The sequence below is a fragment of the Acomys minous genome (genome assembly GCF_964271855.1).
Source record: "Acomys minous genome assembly, chromosome: 11".
Taxonomy (NCBI): Eukaryota; Metazoa; Chordata; class Mammalia; order Rodentia; family Muridae; genus Acomys; species Acomys minous.
In genome coordinates, this window is record NC_140492.1 from 112,644,496 (window position 1) to 112,654,614 (window position 10,119).

At 41.1% G+C, this 10,119-nt stretch overlaps 1 long non-coding RNA gene across 2 annotated transcripts in view; it reads right to left on the reverse strand.

The window, feature by feature from the left end:
- Positions 1-10,116, reverse strand: part of LOC311608988 — a 50,005-nt gene extending 39,889 nt beyond the window's left edge. The window contains exons 1-2 of one of the 2 annotated variants that reach the window (XR_014783212.1): positions 10,042-10,116; positions 4,624-4,675 (exon numbers count right to left, since the gene is read on the reverse strand). This is a non-coding gene — a long non-coding RNA (uncharacterized lncRNA). Of the gene's footprint in view, positions 1-4,623; positions 4,676-7,508; positions 7,598-10,041 lie in introns of those variants that run through there. The other variant, XR_014783213.1, reaches the window with a different exon arrangement.
- Positions 10,117-10,119: the final 3 nt, after the last annotated feature.

Below are 10,119 nucleotides of genomic sequence, written 5' to 3' on the forward strand. Positions count from 1 at the left end.
AGCCGTATGATTTCTAGCACGAAGAAGGGGAAGTGGACACCAGCTGCCATCCCTAACAGTGACTGGAAGATGCCAGTACCATAGGATGGCAATAAAGAACGGCAGCAACAGTAGTTGTGTTCCAGAAGCTGTGAAAGGGAGATCTGGATTGCTTTGGAGACCCCAGGATGGCAGAGTTCTGGGCCCCCTGCCAAGGAAAGCTGCCAACTGGGAGTGGAACCAGCCCGAGAGAGAGAAGTGTGTTGAAGTCAACAAAGCTGAAAGGAACTGGAGATCTGAAGATTGTTTTGACATCAGACATGGAGACACAGAGTTTGGAGTTTGCCCAGTTGGTTTTTGGTCTTGCTTTGGTTCTATATTTCCTCACTATGATCCCTTCCCTAGGTTTGGAATGATGATGTATATCCCATGCCACTGTATATTAGAAGAATGTCACCCATTTTTTATTTTGATATTACAGGTAAGAGGGGATTACAGCTAAGAGAGTGCATGAATCTCAGAAAAAGACTTTGAACTTGGACTTTTAAACATTGCTGAGACTGTAATAGACTATGGGGGGGGGCTTTTGAAGTTGGACTGACTGCATTTTTGCATTATGATGTGGCTACAGCACCTACGGAGGCCAGAGAGTGGGGTGGGGTGGTTTGACTGCTTGGCCATAGGGAGTGGCACTACTAGGAGGTGTGGCCTTGGAGGAAGTGTGTCTCCGTGGGGGGCTGTGCTTTACAGACTTAAGAGTACAAGCTGGGCCCCAATGTAAAACACTCACACAGTCTCTTCCTGGCTGCCTTCTGATCACGATGTAGAGGTCTTGGCTCCTCCAGCATCATGGCTGCCTGCACGCTGCCGTCCTTCCCGCCACGGTGATAGTGGACTAAACCTCCGAAACTGTTAGCCAGCCCCATTTAAATGTTTTTCCTTATAAGAGTTGCTTTGGTCATGGTGTCTCTTTACAGCAGTAAAACTCTAAGACAGGGTATTTACCTAAAATCAATGCACCTGATTATGTGGCAGATCTATTTCTCTCTTTTAAGAAGCACATCTATACTGATTTCCAAAGTAGCTGCACTAGTTTCACTCTCATCAGCAGTGAATACGTGAAAAAAAAAAAAGTCTCAGCTAATCACATCTTTTTATATACAGAGTTCCACACAGTTTCATGCCTTAAGAAACAAGCTAGAGCGTGCCTCTTTTCATCTAAATGTGAGGAGAAAGGGCTGACAGCCCTGGAGATCTGCTGATGCTCACTGTAAAGCATTCAGCTGGGTATGGATCAGTGTGTCTGTGTGTGTGTGTGTGTGTGTGTGTGTGTGTGTGTGTGTGTGTGTGTGTGGTGTGTGTGTATGCAAAGCATTCAGCTGTGTATGGCTCAGAGTGTGTGTGTGTGTGTGTGTGTGTGTGTGTGTGTGTGTGAGAGAGAGAGAGAGAGAGAGAGAGAGAGAGAGAGAGAGAGAGAGAGAGAGAGAGATGTGTGTGTGTGTGTGTGTGTGTGTGTGTGTGTGTGTGTTTCTCTAACCATACAGAGAATCACCATACAAGATTAAAAGAAAAGACCCTCAGGGTTCACAGATCCAGGGTAAGTGTCTATTATCCCCAGGCAACTTGGAAACTTAAAAGTTAATTGGACAGAGAAACCCAAACAAAATGTTGGCATAGTCTTTCTTTTCTCTTTCCTTTCCTTCTTTCCTTTTCCTTTCCTTCTTTCCTTCTTTCTTGGTTTCTTTGTTTCTTTCTTTTTTGAGACAGAATTTCCCTGTGTAGCCCTGGCTGTTCTGGACTAGCTTTGTAGACCAGGCTGGCCTCAAACTCAGACATCTGCCCGTCTCTGCCTCCTCATGCACATGTTGGGATTGCAGGTGTGCATCACCATGCCTGGCTAGTGTAATTTTTCTTAATGCTTTAAAGTGAGCTTCCCCAAAGTAAACAACTTTTCCAGAATCTTATCCTGTCCCAGGGGAAAAAATTAGACTATTTGCAGAAATACAAAAGCATCCTCATCCCCAAAATTTTAAATTTACTGTCTGACATCCAATAGTAATTGCCAGATACATTAGTGCTTTTTACATTGGAGTGACTGAAATGCTTCATAGAAACTACTTGAGGGAGGGAAGATGCGTTTCGGCTTGTGATTCAGTGGATTGCAGTCCACTGTGGCAGGAAAGATGTGCTGTCACTTGAGTTTTTTATCTTAGTCACTCTTGTGTGGTTACAGAGAAAGAATCAGTTACCTTAAAAAGTAATCTCATAAAAATCTTAAAAGAATCACAAATTTAAACTTTCATCTAAAAACAACCAGCCATTTCTATTTTAAATCCTCAAGGAGCACATCTACTCATTAACAATTTTTATTAATGCATATCAGGAATCTGAGGGCAAACATGAGTCCAAGGAATTAATCATCACCTACCCACCAAGCCAGCTTCAGCAAGAGAGTCATGCCAGCCATGGCTAACTGGGCTACTGTTCTTCCTCCCTAACCCCAAGAAGTCCCCAGCTCAACTATTAAGAGTGTAGTTTTCTGATCTTCAAATTGTTCCTCAAGATTTCCTACATCAGAGCCTCTGACAAAAACATCTTAGCCTAACTTCCTAAAATGTATTTAAATCAAATGAGGAATTCTGTAAAATCATTAATCTATCTAAACAATATTATTTTATGAAAGTTCATCTTTGTGTTGATCTGGAGGAGAATTGCCCAAATGAGTGGGCAGTCACCAAGGGAACAACCACAGCAGGCAGTGAGGGTCTCCCTGTGCCCAATCGCAGCACACCACATATGTGAGGGACATAGCAATGACAAACATGAGAAGACATAGCAGCAGCAAGAAGCAATCTGGAGACAAAGCCCCTGGGGCTGTGCCTCTCCAAGGTACACCTATCACAGCTGACCAAACAGTGTGCCGCCTCCAGGAAACTCAGCTGCCTAGTGATGCTCCCCCTGTACGGTGGCTGCCAGAGACCAACAGATGTTATGAATACAATGGACCTAACATATCTACAGAGCATTTCACCCAAACACAAAATACTATTCCTTCTTATCAGCACCTCACAGAATCTTCTCCGTAATGACCGTATAGTCGGTCACAAAGCAGGGCTTAACAGATACAATGAAACTGAAATAATCCCTTGTATCTTGTGAGAGCATCGTGGATGAAGGCTGGACTTCAAAAATAACAGAAACAACGGAAAGCCTACAAATTCATGGAAACTGAACAACTCTCTATTCAATGACCACTGGGACAAAGGGGAAATAAAGAAATTAAAGGCTTTCTAGAATTCAGTGAAAATGAAGGCAAAACATACCCCAAACTCATGGGACACAATGAAAGCAGTGCTAAGAGGAAAAGTCAGAGGACTAAGCGCCTTCATAAATTGGTACGGAAGGAATATCATTACCAATCTCCCCAGGTTAATTAACCTTTCTTTGAAACAAATGCAGGTAGAGCAGGGTTTAGATTAAAACCATTTCTCAGTGGATTTTGTTTAAATTCAAGAAGTGTGGTTCATAGTTACCCAACAGCACACAGAAGTATAAGAACGGACTTCTTCTTTCAGGTTTTTTTCTATTGATCATCAAGTATAAATGTTGAAGGGGAGATTAACATGTTTTTGTTTTGATCCCAAGTGTGGGATACAGAAGAGAGCAGGTTTTTATCCACTTAGAAATCCAACCTCTGCGTTGGGGAGCTTGGTTGTTGCCAGCTGAAAAACATCCTTGAACAGAGGGAGCGACTTTTGGTTGAGACTTGGTATTGTTTGGCCGTTCATCACTGCACTTCAAGGCGCTCCTAGAGAGAACTGCTCCGGGGAAGGGTTCGAGGCTCTGGGCTCTGGCTGAGGCTCCAGGTTCCAGCAGCAACTTTGGTGGAATTGCTGATCTACTGAAATCCTGCTAACTACGCCAGGAGAATTATTCCTGGGAAGTGACACCCAGGTTTCATTCTTGTTTCCCTTAATCTCCTTTTCCTCTTATTTAGGCTAGTCAGGTTGTAAGGGAGGTAGGCTCGTTTAATGAGTTCATAATAAAGTGTAATTGTTAAGGAAATTGAGCCTACAAAAATCTCAACGCAATGCGATTCTATTTTTCTTCCATCCTCACACTCTCTTTGTTCTATAAAATATAATGAGGGGTCAATAGTTTTTCAGAGCTCTCATATGAGCAGTGAGCTGGCTGGGTATTTGTTAATACACCGAGACTTCCCATTACAGTAACTTGTCTTCCCGTGTGTTTGAGACCATTACTCTTCCTTCTATACTGATTAGTCTATTTTTTAAAAATCTTAGTGACAACTATAATATATTTTGAAATGTAACATATTCTGAAGGAATGAAGATCAAGGATGTAACTCGTTGTGATTGTGCCATATGACACTGCCTTCCAATTTTCTGTGAGATATGAAATTCCCTTTCAATCTTGAAATATAACAGATTGATTCTTTTTAATTACCATAATAAATGTGGAGGTGAGGAGCTGTATTTTTAGTGAACTTGTCACTAAATGTATCTAAAACCAGTGAAAAGTAGCACAGCTTTTAGATGGGTAATTCTTGACAACTGTGAATAAGTGATCATTTTCTCATTGTGTTTTGAAAATATTTCAGGCATAAAGTTGATAACTACTTACCATTTAATGGTGGCTTTTTGGAGATAAAATAAAACAAATACTGTTATTCCTCCTGTTTAAAAAACAAAAGGCAGAGGAAGAGGATCTCTGTGAGTCTTCACCAGGGTATTCTAAGACCTTTAGGAAACACAGATATTTACAGTGACATTACAATAAAGGTAACTATGGTAACCTCTTTCAATGTAAACGCACTGAGGGCTTTAGGCTTGTTTTCTACCATTCCCCCACTACCTACTATTTGCATGATGAAACTTTGAAAATGAGTTTTATTCACTTATTTGGGCCTGTAATATATTTCTCCATTGTTAGGCTATATTTTTGTCTTTCATTTTATGCAAACTTACTGAAAAATTCATCCTAACCCATCCATGATAATTGCAATGTGTCTCAGTTCTGCCCTGTAGCTCCTTGTTTTTTTTCTTCAGTTTTATGAACTATACAGAACTTGTTATCAAAGATAGTCTGTGGGATAAATGAGCTCATCGTCTACTTGTTAAATGTACAGAAAAGGCTTTGCTCTTCCACTGTTCTTACTGCCACTGGCTGTTTTCAAACTGTAATAGCAGAACGGGCATTGAGGAGGACCATTCACATGGCCTGGGAAGGTTAAATCTTACTGGTCTTATGTATGCTTTACAGAAAAGTCTGCTGACCCCTAAAGTTCAGGGAAGGGACAGCAACCTCCTTGTAGTCTGAGAGCACAAGGCAGAATGAGGATACGATTGGAGAACCCGCTTCAGGCATATTGGCCTATTTCTGTTCTTCACAGCTTTTAAAGGGTTAACTCTGCATCCTGTCTTAGATCAGCTGCCATACAATGTGCCCTAAATATTCATGGGGGTAAGGAGTTGGTCCCAGGTTCCTCCGAGGCTGCCCAAAGCTTCAGGTGATAATTCCCGTATGATTATAACATATAAATATGCATATATTATATGTAACATATAATATATACACATGTATATAATAATATATAATAATAGTAAGTAAATCCTTACTATTTGCATATATGATTTATACCATCCTATTTATAAGGCTTGACTGTATTATAGTATGACTGACTTGTAAGGAGAGAAATCCACTGCTCACAGTTCTAGGGGCCAGAAGTCTGAGGTCTGGGGGCCACAATGTTTGGGTTCTGTTAAGGGGGCTATTCATGCTATATCTTCACTTTACAGGAGGAACCATCTGGTTGGTAGGTTCCTGCCTACAAGGGCAGCAGTCCCTTTAACAGGGCTCTACTCTTACATAATGCATTTGGTTTTGGTTTTGGTTTTGGTTTTGGTTTTAATACATCTACCACCAAATGCCATCAGCTTGCTGAGGGGCAGGGGTTCAAGCTAATGGATCTCAGGAGGATGCAGACATGCAGGTCACAGTGCTGGGCATTTGCTCCTTGAGCCCTGAAAGAAAGCTGCGCTTCAAGTCATACCCAAACTCTCGCCCTGTTTCACTCTCTGGAGGCCTGTAATACATTTGAGGACAGACTTGCTGCTTGTGTTCCTGTTTTTTATTCCAGTATCAGCCACTGCTACTGCCAAAGGCCGTGAGGTGTGAGAAGGTGGGTTTGGTCTCCTTAGGGAGCTTCTCTAAGACTAGCACTTTACATGGGCCGGTCACTGAGACCAGACACAGCCTGTACTCTGCTCAGAAATGGCTTCCGATCTCCTATTCTTTATCTTCTAAAAGGGTCGGTCTTCTGTTTCTGCTTCGTTGCTTTTAGCATTTTCCTTTTTTTTTTTTTTTTTTTTTTCTGCAAATCTCCTTCCTAATGCTTCAGAGAAGTCTGCATTAGGAACTTTCTAGAATATATATTATGGTTCTTAAAGGAGATTTGGTTTGCATCGGCTAGCGACTCTTTGACCAGCTCCCCTCCCCCCTCTCACTTTCCCAATTTATGCATTTTGCACATCTGTCTGTGCAGATCTTAGATTCTGCCAACACGGAAAACTCAGACCTGGCTTTCCATTCCCACTGTCAGCCAGAAGAGTGCATACTGCCTTTCAAAAGTGATCAAAATGTGTTTAATAACTGGATACCTACTTTTTGAGGTAAAAGATTTGTAATAGTAGGTACAAGAGGAGTGTGTGCTTCTTTGACCTTATTTCAACTAACAAGTATATGGCATTTATATGGGGCTTGCTCTTTACAGACTATTAATCAATAAAATTATACAAGAAGTGTATCATATTTTCAAATACTCTCATTTGATCTCAAAACTAACTCAATAATATTTATATACCTAGCAGGTGTGCTGTGTAAGGCAGTCAATAATTGCATGTGTGTGTTTTCAATAATAGCCTTTGTACTTTGTACATGCCTTTGTACTAGGCATGCTTTTATAATATGTCTCAATAATAAATCCGTCTTCATAAGTCATTTGTGTGGACTGGTGTTTGAAATTTTGGGTCACCCATTAAGATGCATAATTTCAGGTGGGTTTTTATGAAGCTAGCATTTCAAACAAAAAATAACTGCCACGCTGTCAGTTTTTCAGTGGCATCTGAAACACTTGAAAGACACACTAGTCCAGTGTGTTTCCTCATCTCACACCAGCCCCTAAACATCTTCAGAAATATTTACTTCCACCAACCGATCAGGATGTCTCTTAAACTCAGAGTTACATTGAGGCTGTGTCGCGAGCAGAGAGTTTACACTCAGAATCCGGAAGAAAAGAGTCAGGCCAAGAGCAAGTGGTGCGATTTAGCAAGAGAGGTTTATTAGCAATACAAAGGCAACTACAACAAAAGGCAGTGGCTAAGGCTCCAAGGCCAAGCCACCAATACCATTTCATTACACTCTTAAAACTATCTTAATTCTAATAGGAGTAGCATTTAGCATCTTATAATATCAATGTTCTGGGAGCTTATGCCATTAGGGTATACGACCTGATATCGCGAAGTTCTGCCGAACAGGTTCGCTGCTGCGACTTGAATCAGTTCTCGGGTTGTTATTGACAGCATGTCTGTCTGCTCCGTCCGGGCCCCGTTGGCTGGCAGCATTTCAAGTGATCATGGTGACAGAGAGAGAGAGAGAGAGAGAGAGAGAGAGAGAGAGAGAGAGAGAGAGAGAGAGAGAGAGAGAGAGAGCGCTGGCTGCTTCTTCTCAGGGTTTTTATACTAACTTAACCTTATCCTCTCTAGTTCACACATCTAGCTTTCTGTGGCACTCTTATCACCAACTTGCAGTCCTGGCTGCTCCTAGGTCAGAACTTACTACTAAGGTTTTATCTATCACTCACACATCTGGTCACACGTCAGCTTCTTGGACTGTCAGCTATTTTCTACGCTGGGCTTTGAAACAAGCCCTGACATGTAGCTGCTTCCTACACTGGGCTTTGAAACAAGCCCTGACATGTTTATTACAGGCTGAGACTTCAAGATCTAGTCCCCATGCTTTTAACCATATCATATGATTTTTTTCTTTTTTCTTTTTTTCTTTTTTCTTTTGTTTTTCGAGACAGGGTCTCTCTTTGTAGCCTTAGCTGCCCTGGACTCACTTTATAGACCAGGCTGGCCTCGAACTCACAGCCTACTCGATCCACAGAATTTCTAGATTGGAACTCTCTGTCCCAGGTCACTCAAGGCTGTGGCAGGTGGACGTTTAAACCAACCAGCACAGCGGGAATGTGCTGTAATGATGGTGGAAGGTATTTACGCAATAGTAATTGGGCCCTGAATAAAGCTACTGTGTCTTCAATATTTGTTAGAAAACCTAATGAGCACATCCTGCCAGACATTTCTGGGAAATACAATGTTTTTTGGAAAGGAAACAAACATTTTTTTTTGAAATCCATTCCTAAGATGGTTACCTTTATGAGATCTTAATGGATCCTTTTGTGAGGAACCAAAATGTTCCTACATTTCTAATATCACAGAGTTTAAGTCTTTTTAAAATATGAAAATAAAGTGGAAATGTCTTTATCTGAACTAACACTATTTTCAACTAAGTGGCATTTCATATAGTACAGACTGATAAAATAGTGACTCTAGATTTTTTTTATAATAAATTGTAACTTAATCAAAAAATAATAACTTTACTACTAAAGAGGTTAGGCTGTTCCTAGTATAATTTATTATATTCCATCCTAATTACCCACTTATAACTCAGAAGTGAAACAGGAAGGTTCCCAACATAACCAGCTAAGACTGACATGTTCTTTTTTAGCTAAGTCATTAACTTAAACTCATTAATGGAAAAACTGAAGGGAAATATGTGGCCACTGAAGACATTATTCCAGCTCCTAAAAGATTTTTATACTCTTACTTTTCAGTGCTGTGGGGTGTAGCTTAGTGTAAAGCAGCCCTAAGAATCCTGTAAAGAGGCATCATTATGAAAACTATAAAGAAACTTGACATGTTGTAATTACATACTTCAATTCCGGGCAATTTTCATTATTTTCAAAATAAATGACATTCTGATGTCATTAACACTTTAGACTATAAATGTGGTCTCATAATTGGCTTTTTAATATTTGAGTGAATTAAAACTTTATTAAACTCTGTTTTTGCTATTAATTTTGCTGGAAATTGAACCTGCATCCTCTGGAAGAGCAGCCAGTGCTCTTAACTTCTGAGCCCACCAAAGAAAGTTTTTTGGAAGGGTTCTTGAATAACTTTTGTGGTTACCCCAGTCCCCCTTCCGCCCCTCCCCCCAAACAATCGTGAACAATTCGCTCTGTCCTTTATGTCAGTTGGGCTGCATAACCTCAGCGAGCCATGCATTGTTTCTTAGCCTTTTGTAAACATTGCTCATTGCTGTCACTGATTGTTGCCGAGAAGCCTAGGGTTATTGTTACAGATTCCTTGTTTTCCTAACTGGATGTGGACATGAACCTTCAACCTTAATGCTTAGCAACCTTATCAAACTATTTTTTGATGTAAACATAAATCAGGCTTATTATGAAATCAACCCCGTTCACCGGTATTTTTTTTTTCCTTCCTTCCTTGAACAGGGAACGCCCACCTTGTCAACTATTTTCCTTCTGGGAATTTATTACCCGACTTTACACTCCTATGGCTTGACCCAGAAACATAAAATGACCTCCCCTCCCATACTTGTTACTATTTTGGCAAATTTACTTGGCACAAGAATCTTCTTGGTGAGACTTCGGATAGCTGGTGAGCCAGCCACGCCTCCTTATATGCTCATAAAAATGTATGTTTTTTTTTACTAGGATCACTCTGGGAACACAGTTACCGTTAACCTTTATGAGCCCTGCTGCTCAGAACCGAAGCGTTAGCGCTAGCGAGGGCCACTTAAAATCACATTCAGAGACTTGCAGCTAGGAAGTCTGGATGAAGTCGCCAGCTCGGAAACCACTGAGCGCCTAGAACGCTGAAGCGTCAGTCATATAAAGAACCCGAATTCCGCACTGGATGGAGGAACCGTAGAGACGAGACTGGGGAAAGTCACCCTTACCAGGTCCAGCTGGGCCCGCAGCACCGACACCCAAAAAAGCAAAGGCACCTGCAGCAATGAACTTTTGCAAGTCCCGGG